Source organism: Lygodium microphyllum, chromosome 11 (assembly GCF_053477565.2).
Source record: "Lygodium microphyllum isolate KBCC chromosome 11, Lygodium_microphyllum_v1.1.10, whole genome shotgun sequence".
NCBI lineage: Eukaryota > Viridiplantae > Streptophyta > Polypodiopsida > Schizaeales > Lygodiaceae > Lygodium > Lygodium microphyllum.
This window is the reverse complement of record NC_141145.1, coordinates 160,727,485-160,736,798: the sequence shown is the minus strand read 5'-3', so window position 1 is coordinate 160,736,798 and position 9,314 is coordinate 160,727,485. Positions and strand designations below refer to the sequence as shown.

At 37.6% G+C, this 9,314-nt stretch overlaps 1 pseudogene; it reads left to right on the top strand.

Annotated features, from left to right (window-relative positions):
* The first annotated feature begins 217 nt into the window (after window positions 1-217).
* On the top strand, window positions 218-1,262 carry LOC148029585 (WD repeat-containing protein ATCSA-1 pseudogene; annotated as a pseudogene).
* Window positions 1,263-9,314: the final 8,052 nt, after the last annotated feature.

The window sequence follows — 9,314 nt, the reverse complement described above, 5'->3', positions numbered from 1 at the left end:
TTAGTTGTTGTGATTACATTTATTCTCTGCGTATGAGTATAGATGTTCACATGAAGGGCTTCACTTTAGATGTTTTTGTTAATAGCACACTTATTAGTATCTATGGTAAATGTGGCAGCATTTTAGAAGCAAAGAGCATGTTTGATGGGCTGTTTGATCAGGACATTGTCGTGACATGGAATGTGATGATCTCATTACACTCTCAACTGGAGAATGGATGTGGAAGATGGTGATGGAAAGAGACATTGGAAGTATGGCTCCCTCATCATTTACAAGTCTTTTAGAGAAGAGAAGGGTTTCAAGCATAGAACTTGCACGCAACAAGGAGATTGTGAGTGAACACAAGAGAAGCATTAATAGTCTTCAGGTACCTGATTTCGGGAGCATTAGATGGATCTGTTGCTGCTTATGACATTCAGCAGCCAAGCAGCTATGGATACAATTCATGTACACAAAAACATGAGGCGTTGTTTTCATTTGATAAAAGGGCTAACCATGGGCACACATATTGTGTCTCATGTGTACACTGGTATCCCATAGATACAGGCATCTTCATCACTGGATCTTTTGATCATTTTGTGAATGTTTGGGACACGAACACAACACAGGTGGAACTTCAATTTAATATGTCCAAGAAAGTGTATGCCATTGGAATGTCTGGGCTTGCAACTGCACACATGTTGATTGATGCTGGAACTGAGGATACAAGGGTGCGGCTTTGTGATATGGCAACAGGAGCATTCACTTATACATTCACTGGTCATCGAGATAGTGTGTGGGCTGTACAGTGGTCTAGGAGAAGTGAATGGGTTCTTCTTACGGGAGGTTGTGATGGAGCCATTCGATTTTGGGACATTCGAAGGTCAGGGCTGTTACAGATGGATGAACAGTTGAACAACAGGTTTTGGAGTCAAATCCGCTTCTTGAGGCTTTTGGCAATGCAAAAAAATAGTGCTTTAGGGGAAAGGAGCCGTGCTTTAGGGGAAAGGAGCCGTGCTTTGGGGGGAAAAGAGAGCTTTTGTGTTTTTGAATCGGGCTTGGGGGATTTTTCCGGGATTGATGGATCTGGCATACGACATTTTTGGAGGAGGAATCAGAAGGCGAATTCTAGGGGAAAATCAGAGAGGAGAACAGAGGAAGTGGGGTGGTCTCAACGAAGAGCCCGAAGTCTGATAAACAGTTTATTTTGGAGAGGAAAAGCATTGATTGGAGTCGAGGGAGTCGAGGAGCTCTGCAACTGCGGAATTGTGGGCTTGGACTGAAGGAGTGAGAAGAGTACTGGAAACATCAGCGAGCTCTGCGGAAGGCGCAGATGAAGGTGGCATCAGCTGAAGGCAGCAGAAGGACCAGCTGACAATGAAGGACAAGTTGACGTGGATCGACAAGCCTGAAGAAGACAATGCTATAGTCTATGCTTTGCAAACGAAGGTGGAGGAGTCTGAAGATGGACGAGGAAGAGAGCTGAAGGTGAGGATAAGGAGGAACGCCAACCTGCAGTCAACGAGAAGCATTGTATACATCTTCTACCTCGTGGAAGTATGACTAATTCCTTTGTAACGACATCCAGAGTTCTATTGAACTCTCAGTGACAACATGTGTTCAACAGTCATATGCTTCTTTCTATGAAGAATTGATGCAATCCAAAGACCAGATGCATAAGGCAACCAGAGTTAGCCTCTGCTAAAGATACTCTTGCCAATCTGTTTAAGCAGATGGAACAGCAGACACAAATGATTGAGACCCAGAGAGAAGAAATATCTTCTTTGAAAACTTAGTTAGTAGAAGCTCAGTTAGAGGTCACTAGAGTTGTGGAAGAGAAAGAGAAAATGTCCAAAGAAGCTCAAGAGTTTAAGACTCTTTTAGATACGAAACTCTCAGCTTTGCAAACAGCTCACAATACATTGGAATCCCAAGCTTCCCAGAATAAGCTTGCAGGACCAAGTGGCCCAGTCACAGTCCATTCCTCCAAGCCCCAGTGTTCCTATGATTCCTTCTATATCTCAATAGGACTTGGCAGTTCTCCAAAGACATGCCACATTATGTCCGTTTTTTCAAGATAAAGTGGAAAGGTTGCAGTCGAGGATGGATTTATTATGGTCTAAATTTGAGCAAATTCAGGAGTATGTTCCTCCCAACCATTCATTTTTTGTCCACTATCAATTGCAGAAGTTGGCCTTCTATATTAAGCTCTCAACAATGGATCTCCCTCTTCCAAAGGATGGTTCAGAAGTTGTCCGTATAGTCTTTGAAGATTCTGTGACAACAGATATCATGTTGTTGTCTTATATGTATCTAGAGGTGATCTGTTAATTTCAGATGATATAGATCTGGCTTGGTATGTGGGGGATGTGGTCTTATAAGCTGCCTTATATGTCAATCATTTGGAGTTGAGGATAGATGACATGTTCCAGTGCTATTCTTCTAGAGTGGCTAGTGTCCCTAACACTTGATGGCATTCCATGATTGATTCTTTAGTCCTGAACCAACGCCAGAATACAACTTCTACTTATGTGTAGAGCATTAACCAACTGAGGGTGGATCTCCTAGCTTATCTTTCCAAGAACCATCCATTTGATTCATCCTTCTTTGATGCCTACCATCGACGATCTGTTTTAGGTCCCTTTGTTCCTAGCTTATTGTACTATCAACAAATGGCCCATCGCCATGATGCTTATTTTTCCCTTTATAAATTCAACTCAGCAACTACCTTACCTCTGCTTTTCCAACCTCAGGGTTTTCCTCAAATTCCAATCTTTACCTTTTGTTCTTTCATTAAAGATCGAGTTTTTTTCCCTTCTCCACCTTGCCCTTCTCCATCTATCCATATACCTTCTACTTTTCCTGCTTATCAATTGACACCTTTCCTAACTGGTTCGCTTAAATTTTCAGCCACTCCTTCTTTAGCTTATTCCTCATTTTATGATTTTGCCTATCCATCTCTTCATCCTCTTTTACTTATTCCACTTCCATCTCCTGCCACTTCTATTTCTCAGCCCCCTCAGTTGGTTAGTGGTATGAAGAATTTGATCAACAGATTCTGAGAAGAACAAGATGGAGCTCAACAGATTTTCTCACGGGACCACATATTAATTGACCATTAATTCCAAGGGACTGGACAACTACTAGTCAAGCATACCAAAATTACCTCCATTTTTCTCAATAATATTCACAATCTCTAGATCCTTCAGTGAGATTGACAAGCCATTTTGCTTGGTAACTAGCATATATGCATAGGCATTCCCATAACGATAAAAAGGCCATTCCAAAGCTTTGTATGAATGTCAATGTAAACATTGATTCCCAATAGTTGGATGTCCTATATTTTCATGCCCTTTGTCTACCTAGCAAATACCTTGTTTTGCTAGAATGGATGTGCTGCCTTCAATTCTTTTAGAATCCTCCAAAATATTTTGTAGATGAGTCTTTATCCTTGGTTCACTTTCAAAATCATCAAGCTTTTAAGAGGGATCATCTTCATTGATAACCTTGAATGTATCTTCTATGCTTCTTAATGAGACATCTTTTAGAGGTGCCATTTAGATGGTTGTGTTTGTGTTTGTGTTGTAATAATTTGTATGTGACAAGTTCATGCTGGTTAAATAATTTGTTTGAGAGCTCTCTTTTCAACTATTGATGGTGATGGTGGATGGAAAGCCTACGATGGAAAGCTAAAGAACTTCTTATATCATTTACAAATTTGTCATGACTTTTTATTGTTTATCAGATGTGTTAATGAATAACGAAGTTTTCCTTTAGTAGTATTCTTTTCTAGATATACAAGTGATAAGTTGGGGTCGTGGTGGAGTGATTGCTGAAGATACTAAAGAAGCTCAAATTGAGCTCTTTAGTGAGCTTATATTATTCTTTTCCTAGATCGCGAGGACACTTGCTTTCTAAGTGTGGGGATATTTTGAGAGTGAAAAAAGATTGAATATTTGACTGATTTTTGTTGTTTTTGAGGACTGAATGATTGATTTTTGGATGGATTTAGAGTGATATGTGATTGTTAATGGAAGTTTTTGAGAGTGTTCTGGATGATATTGATTATGTTTTGGAAGCTCATGATGATTTTTAGTGGAAATATGAAGCTTTGTGATGTTCTGATAGGTTTTGTTGAGGTTCTGATACCTTCTGTATAGCTTCTATTTTGTTCTGATTTTCTTCTGTATGAAGCATGGATTGATGATTGATGGAGGTTGAAATATTTTGAAGGTTTATTGATTAGTTTTTTATAGTTTGGAATGGTTTTAGTATGAGTTATGAGGATTTGATGTTCTCTGATGACCCTTTGTAGACCTTCTGTAGAGCCTCTGTCTCTGCTCTATCTCTACTCTGTCTCTGTTATGTTCTGTTCTGTAGATCTTCTGTAAGTGGAATGTATGTGTGACTTTGGAAAAAATTTCTAACTTTTAGAAATGATGAATCTAAGTTCAAAAGAGCTAAAACAAAAGGAAGAAGAAGCTGCTAAAGACTGAAGAGAAGACTGGAGTGACAATGACAGTAGTGAGCTATGAAGAGACATTGTAGTGGCTCTAGTGCCTCTTCGCATCAAACATACCTCTTGGGAGGTGCATCCATGACCTAAGAAGGATTATTGAGAGTAATTATTGAGAGAGAGAGAGAGAGAGAGAGAGAGAGAGAGAGAGAGAGAGAGAGAGAGAGAGAGAGAGAGAGAGAGAGAGTCAATTTCTATCAAAATAGTGTATTTATATATGAGAGATTGAGAGAGAAAACTATGAAGACATTGAAGATGAATACTATGTGATTGATTTCCATTCAAAAATGGTTTATTATTTTATGTTCCTTGTTCTATTGAAGGACTTTATGAAGATGTTGAAGATTATGGTTGATTCTATCAAATCTGTGGGAGATATCTACTATGATGCTGCATGAAGATTTGTTGTTTCCTTTATTTTGATCATCAAAAGAATGAAATAAAAGCTTGTTGATGTTACAAGATAGATTTTCTTGCAGTTGAATCCCTTTTTCCTTGGTTTTCCTCTTGGGGCTCCAGGAGGTGTCTCTCACTTGGTGGTGATCCATTGTGGATTTACACCATATTGGGGTCACAAATAAGAGTATCCTAAAGTTCCATTGATGGCATCCCCTTCAGGAAAATACATGTCCCATTAATGAGCATCTATATGAATGAAGTTGCTATATTCAATTTGGTTAGAAATAGCACAAAGTTAGAAATAACCCACGCCTACTACATTGTCAGATGTTAGCTTGTGTAAAAAGCTAGCATCCATTGTTGCATCAAATATCATTGATCTATTATGTCTCTTTTGTAACAAAGAGAGTGCAAGGGTGAAGCATAGGCTAGTTGAGAGCACATACAAAAGAGAGTGAGAGAGCTAGTGTGATCAAAGGAGATCGAGAGAGCATGAGTGTAGTAGGAAAGGGCATCCTATCAAAGTTTTGAATCCTAAACCCTTTTTGAGTGATCCTTGACAGTGTGAGGTACACCTGTATAGTCAATTGTCCCTCCATGGAGTTAATGTGATTATCCCCTTTAGTTATATTGTTAGTCCCAAGGTCCTATTTTAGAATATTTGGAATATGAAAGTAATAAAAGGGACTAGGATTAGCTCTCTTTTTTATTTGTGTGTATGTATGTTGTTTGAGAGGGGGGCTATACCTTTTATACTTAGGGTAATCCCTCCATTATAGTCCATCCCTACTTGGATGTTTTTGTTCTAAAAAACAAAGAAATGAGAGACTTATTATATGGGTTACAAAATTATAATGGAGAGGATAGGGTACTCTATGTAGGTGTTACAGAAAGGACAACAATCTCCCAAAATCTTGATATTAAATGTCTCTTGCATGGCTGCAAGCATACAAAATTAATTAGATGCACACATTAGTGTGGAATGAAAGAAATGGTAGCTTGATTAATTTTTCTTCAAGCATAGAGTAGTCATGCTATCCTTGCGAACATAGAAAAACTACCACAACTTTGTGTAGGCTTAACCAAACGAAGTGTTTAATAGGTCTATAGAAAGCTTATTTAGTGTAATTTCAATCCATGTAAGTTGTACTTCTCTGTAAGTGTTTTAGAATTTACAAGGGCTCAAAATAGAGAGCTAACACGAAGAAAATTGTTGTGAAACATGGCTCTTAACTTACATCCTTTGCATCCAAAGATCATCGTGAAGATATGGGGATTATCGAAAGATGATTGCTAGCCTACATGGAGCTTCTTTCAAAACCCTTTTCATCCACTTAGATCAAAGGGAAAGGTGACATCGATACCATCCATTGGATCATCACCAAAGAAAACATAGTCAAGCTGAATTGAAATGAGCAATGTTTCATGCAACAAATCTTCAATTACCTGCATATTAGCATTCATTGTCTCATCCTTCAAATCACAAAAGATCATCATACCGTGTGGAGCTGAGACATATAAATCTAAAATTATCACTACATTCTCATGATCTTGCTATATATTTCACTCTGTATTTAAAATAAAAGTTCTTCTTCTCATGAAACTCCAATGAACTGCTCTCATCATACCTTGTAATTAAGGTTGATTGAGGTTTATGCTATTGATTTACTACACTAGCATTGCTAATAGGCTCCAAGATAACTTCTTCTTATAAGTGTGGTGGGAACTCTTTCATTGTCTACATCAAGTAGCATTTAGTACAATCATTTTTCTTTTCAAACCAACATTCTTTAACAAATGAGTTTTTGCCATCTCTACACAAGCTCTAAGTTCATCATTATAAATGCAAAGATTGACTAGCATAATAATAGCATGTTCCCTAGCCTTAGCAGAAGCGATCTCAAGTAGCTTGACCAATGGAGGTATGCCATCTGCAGCTCTTGCAATTGCCCATGCCCACTTGTTGGCATCAAGCTCTTCAGTAAGAATGAAGACTAGGGATATAGCATATTCTTGTTGCCATTGTGATAGCCTTAATAAATATACGAGCAAGTGAGCTCTATCTATGTTACCTCTAAAAGACTACCAAAGTTTTATGTCTTAGTTGCATCAATTTCCCAACAAACCCAATAGGTCTTTTTGAACTCTTGTATTAGCCTTGGATATCAAGTCAACCAACATTTTTTGCCTTCCATGTGAGCTAAGCCTTCTTGCAAAACAATGTTACCATAAAGATTGATGAGAGCTTTTATAATACATGGTTGTACCGATTGATGAATATGAGATGTTGAGTACTAGGGCAAGTGCTTGTTCTATCTGAACTACATCTACCACTTCTATTGCCATCATGGTATCATCAAACCATAAGTACACGTGCCAATACATCAATCATGTCAACCATTTGAGCAATTGACTTACTAATATCAATTTCTTTTATGATGCTCATAATATTGTTGCTACTTTTTTCTCGATCTCTTTATCTAACCCCAACTACAACAACAATGAATGCATCAAGGTATGCAAGTCCCTTGAAATCTTGGCTCACTAGAAAAATCTTTTCTAGTTGTTGCTATGCATGTAACAATTCAACAATTACACTAGTTGCAATAGCTTCTATTTGGGCTCTCAGGTAACATTCACATCTAGATTATGTTAGCTAAGCCTTTACTATTGCCCATGGAAAATCATAAGCTCTCTCCAACAGGATTAAGGTTCCTGTCAAAATCTATTTGAAGATGGGCAACAAATCAGTAGTGCTTCACTACCTCCCAAGTGGAATTAGGCTCATTATGCCCAAAGTGGCCAAATGTTGCAGTCTTCTAGTAATGTAGATAGCTATTAAAACTACTTTTCCAATTTTAAGATCATGTGCTTGTAGCCATGTACCATCTAGCATAGGTCCATTATTATCATGCACTTCAAAACTCTCTAGTAGACCTTTGGTTCTCGCAATGCAAGAGCTCACTACTCTAGTACAAAGTCATGTGATTAAAATAAAAAGGAATTGAAAATGCCCATTGTCTACCTAGTAGCATGATTATCACTACCCATAGTAACTACTTTATTTATTCTAGAATCATGTGTTGATTTATCCTAGAGTCATGCCTAGTAGTACATACTTTCATTCATTTTATGTAATCATAAGGCTGTTGAAATTGCCCGCCATAAGTACAAAGGTTTCTTGCAATCATACATACAAATGAGTAATATGTTGGTGTTTCTTCCAACACAAAATTTATTGTTTAAAGGTAGAACATCATAGCTCTTTACTAGTGAACACCTTGTTTTTATGCACATAATCTCTTATTCACTTGTGATTGACAGGGTTGTTTGATTTGTGAGATATGCTAATAACCTCATATCAGTACATTGATGTTAGGAGGATGTCTTGACACCTCTAGTTTGTGAAGAGTTAGATTGACCCTCTATACAAGTCAAGTCCTGTTTTCTTCAGTAATCTCCCTTCACATTGACAATTGTTTGTTGAGCAGCCAACACTTGTCTAATAGCATTTGCAATATGTCTTTAGACACTGAGACCTCTTGCAATTATAACATCTCTTGTGCCTGAAAGTGTGAGATCAATACACCTAAATCTCACCACTTGTTCAATCAAATCAGATCAATACAGCTAAATCCCTACTACTATTTAGACTATGGAGAAGAAGATTCAACAAAAGAGAGAATCAAGTCTAATACTTGTCAAGAATGATAATGGGAATGAAGATTATTGATATTTCTTTGATCTAACTTATCCACAAGGCTAGAAATCTATCAAAACTAATCTTATGTACTCTAGAGTTTTGAAAATAATAATGATGCTGTCAAATAGGTGAGAATAGCTTCACTATCTACTATCCAAACTCCTACTATTCTTGTGCATCATGGACTCCATGAAATGATCTCAATCTCAAGCTTGAAAGGTTAGGAGCACTTTCAAGTACGTGATGTATTTACCCTCAAGAAGGGTTATAAACTTACCTAGAATGATGAGAAGGTATGAACTTGCTTAAAATGATAAGAAGAATCAAGCTAGAGCATGTATTTCATCCATGGCAGCACAAGAAGAGAGAACTATTGGTGAATCCACCATGAAAATTTGAAGGAAGAATGAAGAAGAATCCTTCTCACAAAAAGAAACCAAGACTAGTCTCCCTTAAATCCAATAAAGTCATCTTTTACCAAACTAACTGCAGAGTTTTCCTAGAATTGAGTGTCATTAATCCAAAGTCAAATGCAACAAAATCAATTGAAAAGAATTTCTAGGCTATTGAAAGAGATATATCATGCTAGACTATTGCAGACATAGAGCTTATTAGTGAGGGTGGTCATGCCATGCTTTTCCCCCATACATTTTATTGAGCATAATGGGTGTATTGCCTATGAGACATATATGCTTGTATTTTCTTGATTATCTACTC